The 15356-nt window shown below is 37.8% G+C and overlaps 1 long non-coding RNA gene across 1 annotated transcript; it reads right to left on the bottom strand.

Moving 5' to 3' along the window:
* Positions 1-2473: 2473 nt before the first annotated feature.
* LOC111821784 (uncharacterized) lies at positions 2474-8618 on the bottom strand. The gene is made up of 3 exons (XR_002825116.1): positions 8419-8618; positions 2725-2799; positions 2474-2608 (listed from the first exon to the last, which is right to left on the bottom strand). It is a non-coding gene; the product is annotated as an uncharacterized LOC111821784 (long non-coding RNA).
* Between the last annotated feature and the right edge of the window lie 6738 nt (positions 8619-15356).

Genomic DNA, 15356 nt, shown 5'->3' with positions numbered 1-15356 from the left:
AAGAAAAATTCAGATTCAAACTGACTGTTCTAGGTTAAAATAACAGTTACTTCTCAATTAAAATACTAATACATATATCAAATTGACGCTAAAATTTATTCTGAAGAAAGTGAGATCGCATAGGTCAATATTTCTTTTTTTTAACCTTAGGAACACATTTATAATTATCACAATGGTGAAACCACTAATCAGAGAACCAAAAACAAAATAAAATAAAAACCTATCCCATTCCTTTCCAGTTCTACTCCTTTTATAATTTTCTCCTCCTGGTACTTGAATAGAAGACCCTGGGTGGAGCAAATGGTTAAGCTCTTGACTACTACAAACCAGAAGGTTAGTGGTTTGAGCCCACCGAAGGCATCTCTGAAGAAAGAAGGCCTGACAATCTGCTTGCAAAAAGTCACATCATTGGATTATGGTCTCAGGTGACATCTAGGTCAATTGGCACATCATAGTTCATAAAGAAAATGCTCTATATCCTACTTTGGTGAATAATGTCTTGGGTCTTAAAAGCTTGTGAATGGCCATCTAACATCATCTATTGGTCCCATCCCGTCCAAAGAAAAGGAGAATGAAGAAAACCAAAGACTCAAGGAAAATATTAGTCCAAAGTATTAATGGACCGCATGAAACACAGCCTCCACCAGCCTAAGGGCAGAAGAACTAGATGGTACTTGGCTACCACCACCAATTGCTCTGAAGGGATCACAGTAGAGGGTACCAGACAGAGTGGGAGAAAAATGCAGAACTAAATTCGAATTCACAAAAGAAGACCAGACTTACAGATCTGACAAAGACTGTAGGAACCCGTTAGACTACAGCACCTGGACACCCTGATAACTCAGAACTAAATCCACTCCCAAAGTCTACCTTTCAGTGAAAGATTAGACAGGTCTATAAAACAAGCAATAACACAAGCGAGGAACATGCCTCTTAGTTCAATCAAGTATACGAGATCAAATGGCAACACCTGCCCAAAAAAGAAGACGAGAAAGCAGGAAAGGACAGGAAAACTGGACAAGTGGGCACAGGGAACCCGGGTGTAAAGGGAAAGTAGGAGAGAGCTGACACATTTCGGAGATTGCAACCAATGTCACAAAACAATCTGTGTATAAATATTTGAATGAGAAATTAATTTGCGCGGTAAACTTTCACCAAAAGCACAATAAAATTAAAAAAATTTAAGAAGTCGCAGCCTTGAAAACCCTATGAAACACCGTTTTATTCATGAGATATAATCGACCTGACAACAACTGGTTATTTATTTATTTTGTTTTGGTATGTAGATACAAAATACTATGAAAATGTGCATTTATTTATTTTTATGTTATGAAAAGACAGCCTGAGATAACTGAACCACTATTAAACTAGGAATCAGAAGACTTTAAATTTAGTGCAAACTCTACCACTAACCAGCTGTGAGAATTTAGTAGATATGTTGCTTAATTTCTCTGCATTAAGGAGACATGCTGAAAAATGGCAAGGTGGGGCTGGATGAACTGTCAGGCCCTTTCCAGCTTGAAAATTTTATTACTTCAGGTATGTAACTCAAATTACCAATATTCCTTTTCTAAACTAACAAGCCCAGAGTGAGCTCTTGAAAGAGAAAAACATAATAGAAAATTTACAATAATTAAGAATGTATTATTATAGTTCAATCCCCAAATTCACATTTCTAAAATGTAAGTACTACTACTCTTTAAACTATTTATATCATATAAATGAAGTTGAAATATCCCAATAATGGAATTTTTATACCTTAAAGGAACTTCTATCTTACATACTTCCCTGCCCTTCTTTGTGTTACTGTTAACTATTATTCACTGTTCACAGTTTAAACATAATTTACTCCCAGAAGTCTTCCCTGATTTCCTGATTCCCTCTGGACAAAAATAAATGCACACCCCGATGCCCCCTTAAGGAGCCCTGGTGGCGCAATGGTTAAGCACTTGGCTGCTAACCAAAACGTGGAGAAAAGACCTGGTGATCTGCTCCTGTAAAGATTAACCAAAAACCAAAACCAAAACCCATTGCTGTTGAGTTGATTCCGACTCATAGTGATCCTACAGGACAGAGTAGAACTGCCCCATAGGGTTTCCAAGGAGCAGCTGGTGGATTTGAACTGCTGACCTCTTGGTTAGCAGACAAACACTTAGCCACTGCGCTACCAGGGCCCCTCAGGTAAAGTAAGGCCTATTAAATAATTAATAAACCTAGAAAGGGGAAAGTTTGCTGTGAGTATGGTGGAAAAAAAATTTTAAAAACCTTAAGCTTCTTCTTCAGTGTAGTTCACATAGCATTTATTGTAAAAACACATACCTACACACACATATAATACACATATGCAATGGTTTTCAAAATATCCACAGGTGTGGAACATACAAAAAACATTCTGAAGTTATAAAGGACTGATTGAATCATCAGTACAGGAAAACTATGACTCAAACACTACACTCACAATTTTATTCCTGAATCTGGCTCTGAATTGTTGGGTAATTCCAAGTACCTGAGCTCCCAGAGTTCTCCATTACTAACATGAAAGTTCCCAGCGATCTTATTCATTGATGGGAAACTTCAGCAGCATGCCTAGAAAATTGAAAGAAGATGCCTGGGGTGGGGAGTGAGGAGAATAAAACAGTTACCAAGGGAAAAGAGAGTAAAAAGGGGCAGAAATAGGTCCTTAGTAGAGGGCCCATTAAACAGAGACTAATTGTAATTCTTTACCTTCTGCATTGTATTTTTTGGAGCTGCAGCAGCCACTGTGGGTCCATGAGGAAATAAGCTTGAGAACAAAATCATCTAAGGATGCAAAGGTGAAAAAAGGAAAAAAGAGTTTTAGTATTATTTGAAGAGATTCTGATGATTTAGTATGGTTTAATATAACAAAAAATTCATTGGAAAGAATCAAACTCTATAATCAAACTATGTAAAGTTCATTAAAAAGTTTTAAATAAGCACCATACTAGAGAGTGGTGGTAGCTCAGTGGTAGAATTCTCACCTTCCATGGGGGAAACCAGCTTATCCTGCTGTGCATGAGGTTTCCATGAGTTGGGGGCCGACACCCCACACTAAAAGACACCCATACTAACAGACACCCCACTCACAATCTTGACATTTATATGTAGGAATAAATAGCAACATATGACTTTGGTAACTACCAATATTTCATAATTTGTATATTAATGAAATTTGAGGAGTGTGAGTAGGAGATTTTTCTCATCTATTCCTATTTATAACACTTTCTCCTTTCTTATTTGAAAATTGTTTTAAAAGTGGCGCCTTACTGATGATTTTGGAAGGAAAAAATTGCCTTTCCCCATGTTAATCCTCTAATTATTTTGTTACGAAAATATATCCCACACCACTCTCAAATGCACAAATTCCAGTACGATGTGTCACCAAAAATCTGCATCGAAGGCAAAGAGTTGATACTAAGAATGAATATACTTCCCACATCTGAGATTGATTATAAATACTTAGAGTATTGTCCAGTATTTTATCTGTTGGGATTTAGATGCTATCAATCCAGTTTATAATAATAAAACAGGACACTTGTGCACATTTGTAAGCAAAACGATGCTTGGAAAATATGAAAGATGGTATATTTTGAATTAGATTTTTAAATGCATAAAATATGTAATATTTTAAAATATGTTGTACTTTCCACAATGGCAAATAAAAACATCAAAACTGGAGAAGACACGACAGATCTCCTAGATCATTTTAATGAGAAGGAAATAGTATCAGAAAGACTAAGTGACTAATAGTGAAAGAACTTGTAAACCAATGCTTCTGTAAGAAGACTTTTTTGACCTCTAATTAATTAACGGAAGTTGGGAGGCAGGAATAACACTTCTTTAAGGATGTGCTACTCCACTTCACCTAATTTGACTTTCTGTTCTTTATCAATCTCAAATTCTGAGTGGATTCCTCTCCAACTTCTCTCTCTCTCTACTTCTCCTTACTCCACAGCTAGGTTTGGTGTAACTTTTTTCTTTCTTTCTATTTTTAGGAAAGGATACCAAATGAAAGGTACTACTCTCATCTCATTACCTTTTATAAAACTCTCAGGTTCCAAGATTTTCCTCTAAACTTCCCTTGAAGAAAGATAAATCCTTAGAATAAAAAGTGATCACTCCTTCACCAGGAGTAGGGATGGGAAGAAATAATAACCCATGGGAGAAAAAGTGATAAAAAAACAACTGCTTATAGTGGCGTTTGGAGAAAATTGTGTAAATATTTATGCAAAGACAGCTTTGCAGAACACATCGAGCTGCATCAGAACTGCTTGTGCCAGTGTGTACAGGCAGCCTCACAGTTGGATCAACAGCCTGAAAAGCAGATGTGCCAATTTCCTGTATTTGATTATGATGATTCCTAATTATGCCAAAGCTGTGGCAGTGTCCTTCCCTAGAATAGCTCTTAATTTTGTTTTGCTAAACCACACATACAACCTGTTTTGGACGTGCAATTCATTGTCACATTAAGTCAATGAAATACTCATTTGTTTGCCTAATAGTTTGGGGGACAATGAATTACATGAATGCCATTTTCTTTTTTAATTTGATGTTTTCAGGCATGCAGGGGGAGAAAAAAGGAAGGAAATATGCATAGTGATATAGCCCTGCTATTTGACATCAGTGAGGCTTTGACTTTTCCACTACTGTCTATAAATTAACAGAATACCATTGTATATGGTTGTTTCTGAAAGTCCAGTTTTCTTGTTTTACTTGTGTTTTACGTTTACAATGTCCCTATCAACAGAAAAACTCAACACTATTTATGATGTGACATGGACTGTAAGCAATAGAAAACTGATAAGGGGTTAATTCACATCAGTTGCTTAGCCGCTGGTCAGATAAGGCTCATATCAGATGTCAAGATTAAAAAATAGCTTGACCATTTGGGTGCTTAAAATATGAAAGAAAATTCAATTTCTGGGCTTTTTTGATCATAAAATGTAAGCAAGATGATCCAGAATGTATTTGCTTATATTAATTTTTTTAAAATGTGTGTGTGTATGTGTATCTTCAAACCTGTGAATCCCCAAGAAAATTTCATCAGGACCACATGAACCATAGCCTACACGACCCTGAGACCAGAAGAACTAGATGGTGCTCTGCTACCACTACCAACTGCTCTGACTGGGATCACAACAGATGCTCCCAGGCAGAGGAGGAAAAAAATTGTAGAAAAAAAAACAAATTCACAAAAAAGACCAGACATACTGGTCTGACAGAGACTGGAGGAACCCCCAATACTATGACCCTAAGACACCCTTCTGAACTGGAACTGAAGCCATTCCCAGAGACCACCTATCAGCCAAACCACAGAAAGACCCATGAAATAATCCATAACACCCAAGAGGAATGTGGTCCTTAGAACAATCAATTACACAAGATCAAAAGGGCAACATTTGACCAAAAGTAAAGATGAGAAGGCAGGAAGGGGTAGAAAATCAGGACAGAAGGAAACAGGGAACCTAGGACAAAAACGGGGAGTGTGCTGACCCATTGTGGGGAATGAAACCAATGTCATGGAACACTTTATGGACAAACTATAGAATGGGAGACTAATTTGCTCTGTAAACTTTAACCTAATGCACAATAAAAAATTAAAAAAGGAAATTTCATCAGACTTTGAGAAGTCCACAGATTCAGCTTGACAAATACTGCTTATTTGTTCCTTTAGTATCAACATGTGACTCTCAATCTTTTATAAAAAGCTAAAATTGATTGCATGCCCACAAAGTATTATTTCTGATTTAACATCTTAATTATTCCTAAATTCCTGTTTTAGTCTTGAAATGGAAGTTAATTTAATGATATTCCCTGGTCCATCTCCTGTACTTCCCTATCTGAGCATACAATTTAAAAACCCTTTCATTAAGCTGTGGTATGTGTAAGAGTTTGAACTGATTTTTGAGTGCCTTTAAATTTTATTAAATAACTGAAAAGAGAAGCTGGAACAGTTGAGACATTTGATTAAGTCGGTGATCAGAAGATGATCTTTCACCTGAACTTCCAGAGTTCTAGAAATTCTTCCAGCTTGCATAACTAGAAAAATTAGTAACACTAATATTTCTTGAAATTCTTTTGTTTGTGGAGCAGATTCCTTTGTCTCCTTATGTCACATCTCTCTGTTTACCTCTAATGTTAGCTGCTGTTGCCATGTTTAGTTACATGTAATCTCAGATTCACCTCACGTTCATAGCATCACATTATCCTGTGTCTTTCTACTTTCTTCTCCAGGGACTTTTCCAAAGCTATGGAAACCTGCTTGTGCATCTTGGAAGTGGAGTGGTATTAACATCCTCAGGGTAGCCCTCAGTCAACTGAGCCCATAGATAAATGTTTCTGTATCCTGTTCTTCCAGCGGACAGTCCTGTGCTGTGTTCTGTACACTGCTTAGAAGTTCTGGGAGAGTCAAGCTCCTGTCACCTAGAACAATAGCCTTGGTTATACATTGACTTTTTCTCTTCCTCTAATTCACTCACTCTCGCTTCTTCATTCCTGATTCCAGAGGTCGCCTGCCATATAAACTACCTCAATTCAAGTCTTTGTCTCAGCCCTGCTTTCAGGGAACACAAATTAAGGCTATTGGGTCATCTCTTTATGAGTTTAAGATTGATCTGCAACTATATTCATTTAACAAATATTTACTGAAACCTCCAGTGTTCTAGGCACAATTCAAGGTGCTGCTGGAAATCCAGGGGTGAAGAAAGCAGATAAAGAATATCCCTTCACTGAGTTTATATTCTAATGTAAACGAAAATCAAGTCCTCAAATTTTTTCCATAAAGAGGGTGTGTGATAATGATCAGTATGACTCCAGCTCCCAAATTCTGGAGCCTGATCCACTACCCACATTCCCTCTTCTCCATCCTCATAATCAACTATCCCCTGACACTCTCTGTATGACCTTAGCCACCTAAGCTAGGTCAGAGCTCACAAGTTAAAAGGACACTTTTCTTCAGACTGCTAAATAGACACATTCCAGTCGCAAACTTGGGAAGTCCATGACACCCCAACCTTCTGACTTGCTTGCCATAAATTCAGAGCTGGTTTCCTACTATCCCTTCAGGATGCTAGCCACAAGCTTAGAAGTCCACATGACACCCTTACTTTCTGACCAGCTGGTTCCTATTACCCCTTTTGGTCCAACAAATCACTGGAACAGCTGACAGGACTCATAGAGAGGTTACCATAGTTATGACTACCTATTAATTACAGTCAAAAATGAATCAAACAAACAGACACATAGGGTGAGGTCTGGGAGAATTCACAATGCAAAGCATCCATGTTCCAAGAAATATGCTACCCTTCTGAGAACAGATGTCCTCACCAACCAGGAAGCTCTCTGAGTCTCTGTGCTCAGGGATTTTATTGGTCAGTCCTTCATGATAGGCTAAATCATGCCTCCTGAGGCTAGTTGATATCAACTTCCCACATGAGTCTTTTCTGGTCTGACCAGGCCTCACTTGCCAGCAGAAATTCTCAAGTGCAACCTGGAAGTTCCAGACCAAAACATCCCAATTTCTCCAAGTGTTATTTCTCCAGAGCCAAGGACAAAGGCCACCTTACTTAGGGTAAAAGTGGGTCTTTTATCCCACAAAGGGAATCTGGAATAGACTTGTTCAGAGGCAGAGTAGGTAGGATGCAAGAGAAGATTGGAGAGAAAGATCCAGAGCATGGGCTGCTGCCTGAGGTAGACAGGCCCAAGTCAGTCTCTCATATAGACAGCAGCACAAAACCACTAGGTCCCTAGATGGAGGAGATACACAGTTATAATTGATAGTTTTAAGAGGGAGGGGACCAAACTTAAGTTTTCTGTCTCACTACTTTTAATAATATCATGTCTAGTTAATACATAGGTACTTAAATATATATTTCTTGACAAATAACTGTTGATGTGCATAAAGGGTGGAGTTGAAGTCCTGTCTCTACTGATTACTTTGAGCAAGTAATTTAACCTCTTTGTACTTACTGCTACACTTATATAAATAAAGATAATAACAATATTGACCTCATAGGATTGTTGTGCAGAGTAAATAAAGGATTATAAGGGAAAAGCACATTTTATAGCGTAAAGCAAATATAAATATAAATTTTGGGGTCAAAGTGCAAAAAAGTACATCTATTAAAGTCCGGGTTAACCAATACTCTTTTAGGTGTAACAGAGAAGTTCAAGGCTGATATGAAATGTTCTATGATTCTACTGAATCAATCAAGCTTTGCTTTTTCTCCTCAGCTAAGTTCTAAGAACCTAAACGGTTATGTTATTTGCTAGTTTTGACATCTGATATTAGTCTAGTTTTTCTGTTATCTTGCCAGCTGCCTTAGGCTGGGTTCTCTAGAGAAACAAAATCAGTAAAGCGTATCAATATGTATAGAGATTTATATCAAGGAAATAGCTCACTTGGTCGTAGAGGCTGGAACTTCCCAAATCCGTGGGTCAGAATAGAGGCTTCTTCTGATTCATGTAGCCACAGGAGCTGACCAACCCAAGATGAACAGGTCAGAAAGCAAGGATCTTGCTCACAGGATGCAAAGATCGACAAATCCCAAGATAGGCAGGCAAGACTGCAGGTAAGCTGCTAGCTCAAGTCCCAGGAACCTGAAATCAGAGGAACAGGAGCCAACTGCAGGATCCAGAGAAGGCAAAAGTCCACAAGCCCTGTCAGAATGTCCGCTTATATTCAATGCAGGCCACACGCCCAAGGAAACTCCCTTTCAACTGATTGACTACTCATAGCAGATCCTATCATGGAGGTGATCACATTGTGTCAAATCTCATCATGGAAGTGGTCACAACATTATACAACTGCCAAACCACTGAGTATCATGGCCCAGCTAAGTTGACGCACAACCTTAACCATCACACCAACCTAGAAAACTGATGTGAGCTGACTCCTTATTAGTTTGCTATGGATTATAGTCCATGTTTCATCATAAATGATGTTGAATTTTTGTGTTAATAGGGACACTGTAAATATAATACACAAATAAAACAAGAAAACTGACCTTTTGAGAACAACAGAATGGTGTTCTGTTAATTTGTAGATGGTGGTTGAAAAGCCTAAGTTTCACTGATATTAAACAGCATGGCTATATCACTATGCATATTTTCTTTTTTTTTTTCCTGTGTGCTTGAGAATACCAAACTTAGAAAGCAACCAGCATCCATGTGAGTAATACTTAAAATTTAGCTTGCATTAATCCTATTTGAATGATAAATATTAGGCAAAGATTACATGAATTTTGTTAGTTGCCATCAAGTCAGCTCAGACTCATGGCAGCCTTATATATAACAGGACAAAATGTTGCCCAGTCCTATGCCATGTACGTGATCATTGGTATGTTGAGTCCATTTTTGCAGCTTTGTGTAGTGCCTTCCAATATACAGGGTTCATCTTCTAGCACTATATCAAACAATATTCTGTTGGAATCCATAGGTTTTCAGTGACTAATTTTAAGAATTAGATTGCCTGGTCTTTCTTCTTAGTCTGTCTTAGTCTTGAAGTGCCACTGAAATCTGTCCACCATAGGTGACCCTGCTGATATCTGAAATACCAGTAATAAAAAAAAAAAATTGATTCCAGCATCATAGCAACCCACAAGCCACCACAGTATGACAAGCTGACTGATAGGTGGTGGGATGTTAGTATATAAAGAAAACATTTTTGATAAGTGAAAGCCACATTGGAGATTGACTTCCAGCTTGACAGCAGGAAGAGCTCTGCTGATCTGCTCCCTAGGAAATCTGGTGGGGTAAGAATTTTTTTTTCAAAACTTTGGAAATGATCCTAAGGGGAAACAGCAAATGAAGAAGCATATTCAACAAAATTTATGAAAATTCCATAAGAAAGGAAAGAATCTGTGGTATTTCAACCAAGACTGCTTTTGTCTTGCCACACCTCTTACCTCGGTGAGGAGATTCCACTCCAGACTGCTACAGCCAGGAACACAGTGTTCACTCTCCTCACAGCTCCTAGTCAGAGGGCTTTCTTCCCAGGAGAAGAAGGATTTCAATTTTTCTCACCCTACCCCTAGATTCCTGTGGCTAAGGCTAAGTCCTAGGTCAGCACAGCTGAGAGGTGGAGTCTCCATTCTTCTGTCCAACCCCCACTTGTGAATGAAACAGTGCCTCTACCTAGGGTTTGGTATGTGCTGAGAATCCTGGGGCCCCTATAACCCTGCCCCCCGTTCATGATGTGGTGGTTCCATACCAAGACAGTCAAGCTAAGAGAACATCAGGATACTGCCCCACCTCCACCTAGTGCTCATCTCCTAGAGTGAGGTGGTGTCACTCAGAGAGAAGCTTGCCATTTTTCCCACCTCCAGCTCCAGAACTCTGGACCACAGATTTGGCCTGAGGAAAAAAGTAATTCGTGAAACAGGTAGCTCCTAATCTGTTTCCAATGAAACTAACTTTGTTTACAACAGAGCTTGAAGAAGTTTAAATCTAAGAGTGTTCTCAAAAACAGTGGAAGTTTTGGAGAAAGGAATTGGGAAGAGATTCATGGATCTGATGAAGATACATGCCTAGACTATAGGTCAGTCAGTTTCCAGGAGAGAACCTGGTGAATAAGACAGCTGGGAAGATCCTTTCTGGGGTTGGCACAAATATCAAACACTGACCTCAAAAATCATTGAGGAGTCACAATTTGATTAGATTACTTTGTAAAAGAATTCATGCCCCAGTATGTAAACAATAAATTTGCCTGTAATTAATGTAGTTTAATACCTGGGTGTGGTCAGAGAAAGAGTGGAAGAGAGCCCTATCAGTAACCTTGTTATCCCAGGGTGAACATGGGTATACCCAAAGTCGGCCTCCCTGAGTAGCAACATCAGAGACAATTAACAGTGTGTGTGTGTGGGGGGGGGCAGGATTAGAATTTAATATAATAATCTGACCAGTCACTAAAAAAAAGTAAACAAAGAGCAGAAACAAGCCCTAGAGTTGCTACAATATATTATCTAAAATGTCCAGGTTCCAGAAAAAAATTATAAGGCATGCAAAGAAACAAGAAATTATGCCCATTCACCGGAAAAAACTAGGCAACAGAAACTGCATGTGAGAGTGACCGGATGTTGGATTTAACAGAAAACATTTGAAAGTAGCCATTATAAATATGTTAAAAGAACTAAAGGAACGCTTGATTTAAGAAGTTAAAAAAAAAAAAGGATATAATGACAACATCGTATAAAGTATAGAATATCAATAAAGAGATAGCAAGTTTAAAAAAGAACCAAATGGAAATTATGGAGTTGAAAAGTATAATAACCAAAATGAAAAATTCACTAGATGGGCTCACTTGCAGATCTGAATTAGCAGAGGAAAAAATAGTGAACTTGAAGAAAAATAAGTAGAGTTTATGAAGAACAGAGAAATATGAATCAGGAAAACTGAATAGAACCTTAGAGAAATGTGAGACTCATTAAGAACACCAATATACATGTAATGGGAGTACTAGAAGGAGATGAGAAATAAAAGAAGAAAAAGAAATACTTAAAGATCTAATGACTGAAATCTCCCCAAATTTATTTAAAAATAATAATCTACACATGCAGAAGGCTCAATGAACTCCAAGTAGGATAAATTCAAAGTAACCCACAAACAGACATATTGTCTAGCTGGAAGTCACAGACAAGGAGGCTATCTTGAAAGCATTAAGAGAAACAGAATGCATCACTTACAAAGGAGTCCCAATAAAATTATCAACTGACATCTCCACAGAAACAATGGAGGTCAGAAGGCAATGGGATAAAATTTCAAAGTACTCAAAGGATAAAACTACCAATCAAGAATCATATACCCAGCAAAGCTATTCTTCAAAACTGAAGGCAAATAAATATTTTCTCAGATAAATAAAAAAATGAGGTAATTTGTTGCTAACAGACCTGCCTTACAATATATACTAAAGGGAGATCTTTGGGTTGAAAGCAAGTGTCCCAAGATGGTAATTCAAATCCACAACAACAAACAGAGAACATCAGGAAAAGGAATTATGTAGTTATAATAGACTTCATTAATGCATATTTTTCTTCTTTCTTCTCTTAACTTATTTCAAAAACAACCAGATAAAACAATATGTATATAATAGACAGTTGAGCTTATAACATAGAAATGAAATATGTGTGTAATTTATTTGCTGATAACAGCACAAGGAAGGGTGGGAGCAAACCTGTACAAAGCTAAGGAAATAAGGATAGATGGTAAAGTAATAATTAAAACAATGTATTGTTGAGTTTATAACATTAATAATGTAATAAGGTAGTATGTATAATAATAATACCACAAAAAGGGGGAAAGGGAATAGAGTTAAACAGGAAGAACTTCAACTATCATTGTTATGTTTGAGTCCATTGTGGCAGCCACTGTGTCAATCCATCTCATTGAGGGTCTTCCTCTTTTTTTGCTGACCGTAGAGATTTACAGGATCAGAAACCCTATGGGGTCGCTACAAGTTAGAATCAACTCGACAGCAGTGGGTTTGAGTTTTTTGGGTTAGGTGAAAGTTTACAGCTCAAGTTAATTTCTCATTCAAAAATTTATACACATATTGTTTTGTGACATTGATTGCAATCCCCACAATGTGACAGCATGCTTCCCCTTTCCACCCTGGGTTCCCTGTGTCCATTTTTCTAGTTCCTGTCCCTTCCCGCCTTCTTGTCTTGCTTTTGGGGAGGAGTTATCCGTTTGTTCTCATATAATTGATTGAACTAAGAAGCACATTCCTCACGTGCGTTATTGTTTGTATTATAAGCCTATCTAATCTTTTTCTGAAAAGTGGACTTCAGGAGCGGTTTCAGTTCTGAGCTAGCAGAGCGTGTGGGGGCCATAATCTCAAGGGTTCCTCTAGTCTCTGTCAGACCAGTAAGCTTGACATGTTTTCATGAATTTGAATTCCTTTCTACATTTTTCTCCCGTTCTATCCTGGACTATCTCATGATCCTGTCACAGCAGTCGGTGGTGGTAGCTGGGTACCAGTTAGTTCTTCTGGGCCCAAGATGGTGGAGACTTGGATTCATGTAGTCTTAAGTCCTTAGTGCTAATATTTTCCTTGTGTCTTTGGTTTTCTTCATTCTCCTTTGCTTGGAGTGGGATGGGACCAATAGATGTATCTTAAATGACTGCTTGCAAGCTTTTAAGACCCCAGATGCTACTCAGCAAAGTGGGATGTAGAATATTTTCTTTATGAACTATGGTATGCCAATTGACCTAGATGTCCCCCGAGACTATGGTCCCCAGCCCCTAGCTCCAGCAACTTGGTCCCAGGTGTTTGGATGCGTCTAGAGAACTTCTATGCCTTTGCTTTGTTCAAGTTGTGCTGATTTCATCTATGTTGTCTGTTGTCTTTCCCTTCAACAAAGCTGGCACTTGTCAACTATCTAATTATTGATTTCCCCTCCACCTCCCTTCCCACCCTTGTAAACATCAAAGGATGCTTTTTCCTGTGTGTAAACCTTTTCTTGAGTTCTTATACTAGTGGTCTCATACAATATTTGTCCTTTTGTGATTGGCTTATTTCACTCAGCATAATACCCTCCAGATTCATCCATGTTGTGAGATGTTACAGATTCATCATTGTTCTTTATCGTTTCATAGTCTTCCATTGTGTGTATGTACCATAATTTCTTTATCCATTCATCCGTAGGTAAGCATTTAGGTTGTTTCCATCTTTTTGCTATTGTGAATAATGCTGCAATGAACATGCCTATTTGTGTGACAGCTCTTATTTCTCTAGGGTATATTCCTAGGAGTGGGATTGCTGGATAGTATGGTATTTATATTTCTAACTTTTTAAGGAAGCGCCGTATCATTTTCCAAAGTGGTTGTACCATTTTACATTACACTAGCAGTGCATAAGATTTCCAGTCTCCTCACAACCTCTCCAACATTTACTATTTTCTGTTTTTTTGTTTGTTTTGTTTTGTTTTTTATTAGTGCCAGCCTTGTTGGGGTGAGATGGTATCTCATTGTATTTTGATTTGTATTTCTCTAATGGCTGATGATCACGAGCATTTCCTTTTGTGTCTGTTAGTCACCTGAATGCCTTCTTTGGTGAAGTGTCTGTTCATATCCTTTGCCCATTTTTAATTGGATTATTTGTCTTTTTTGTTATTGATGTGTTGAAGTAATTTGTAGATTTTAGAAATTAGACCCTTGTTGGCATAGCCAAAATTTTTTCCCAGTCTGTAAGTTCTCTTTTTACTCTTTTGGTCAAGTCTTTTGATGAGCATAGTTGTTTAATTTTTGAGAGCTCCCAGTTATCTAGTTTCTTTTCTGTTGTTTGTGCATTGTTAGTTATGGCTTGTATACTGTTTATGCCATGTATTAGGGCCCCTAGCATTGTCCCGATTTATTCTTCTATGATCTTTATCGTTTTAGATTTTTTATTTAAGTCTTTGATCCATTTTGAATTAGTTTTTGTGTATGGTGTGAGTTATGGATCTTGTTTCATTTTTTTTACAGATGGACATCCAGTTTTGCTACCACCATTTGTTAAAGAGACTGTCTTTTCCCCATTTAACAGACTTTGGTCCTTTGTCAAACAAATATCAACTGCTCATTAAAGAAACATTGCCGTTGAGTTGATTGCAACTCACAACAACACTATAGGATAGAGTAGAACTGCCCCACATGGTTTCCAAGGAGCTGCTGGTGGATTCAAAGTGTTGACCTTTTGGTTAGCAGCCAAACGCTTAACCGCTATGCCACTAGGACCCCCAACTGGTCATAGATGGATAGATTTATGTCTAGGTTCTCAATTCTGTTCCATTGGTCTATGTGTCTATGGTTTTACCAGTACCAGGCTGTTTTGACTACTGGGCTGTATAATAGGTTCTAAAATCAAGTAGTATGAGGCCTCCCATTTTGTTCTTCTTCTTCAGTAATGCTTTACTTATCAGGCGTCTCTTCCCTTTCCATATAAAGTTGGTGATTTGTTTCTCTATCTTGTTAAAGAATTCTCTTGGAATTTGTATTAGGATTGCATTGTATCTGTAGATTGCTTTGGGTAGTATCAACATTTTCACAATGTTCAGTCTTCCTGTTCATGAGCATAGTATGTTTTTCCAATTATGTAGGTCTCTTTGGGTTTATTACAATAGTATTTTGTAGTTTTCTTTGTAAAGGTCTTTTACATCCCTGGTTATTCCTAAGTACTTTATCTTCTTGAAGGCTATTGTAAAAGGTATTGATATATTGATTTCCTTTTTGAAGTTCTCTTTGTTAGTCTAGAGGAATCCAACTGATTTTTGTATGTTAATCTTGTATCCTGCAACTTTGCTGAAATCTTCTATTAGTTCCAGTAGGTTTCTTGTGGATTCTTTCGGGTTTTCTGTATATAA

The sequence above is a fragment of the Trichechus manatus genome, unplaced genomic scaffold, assembly GCF_000243295.1.
Source record: "Trichechus manatus latirostris isolate Lorelei unplaced genomic scaffold, TriManLat1.0 scaffold00105, whole genome shotgun sequence".
Classification (NCBI taxonomy): Eukaryota; Metazoa; Chordata; class Mammalia; order Sirenia; family Trichechidae; genus Trichechus; species Trichechus manatus.
The sequence above is the reverse complement of the archived record's forward strand: the minus strand, read 5'-3'. Positions and strand labels throughout refer to the sequence as shown.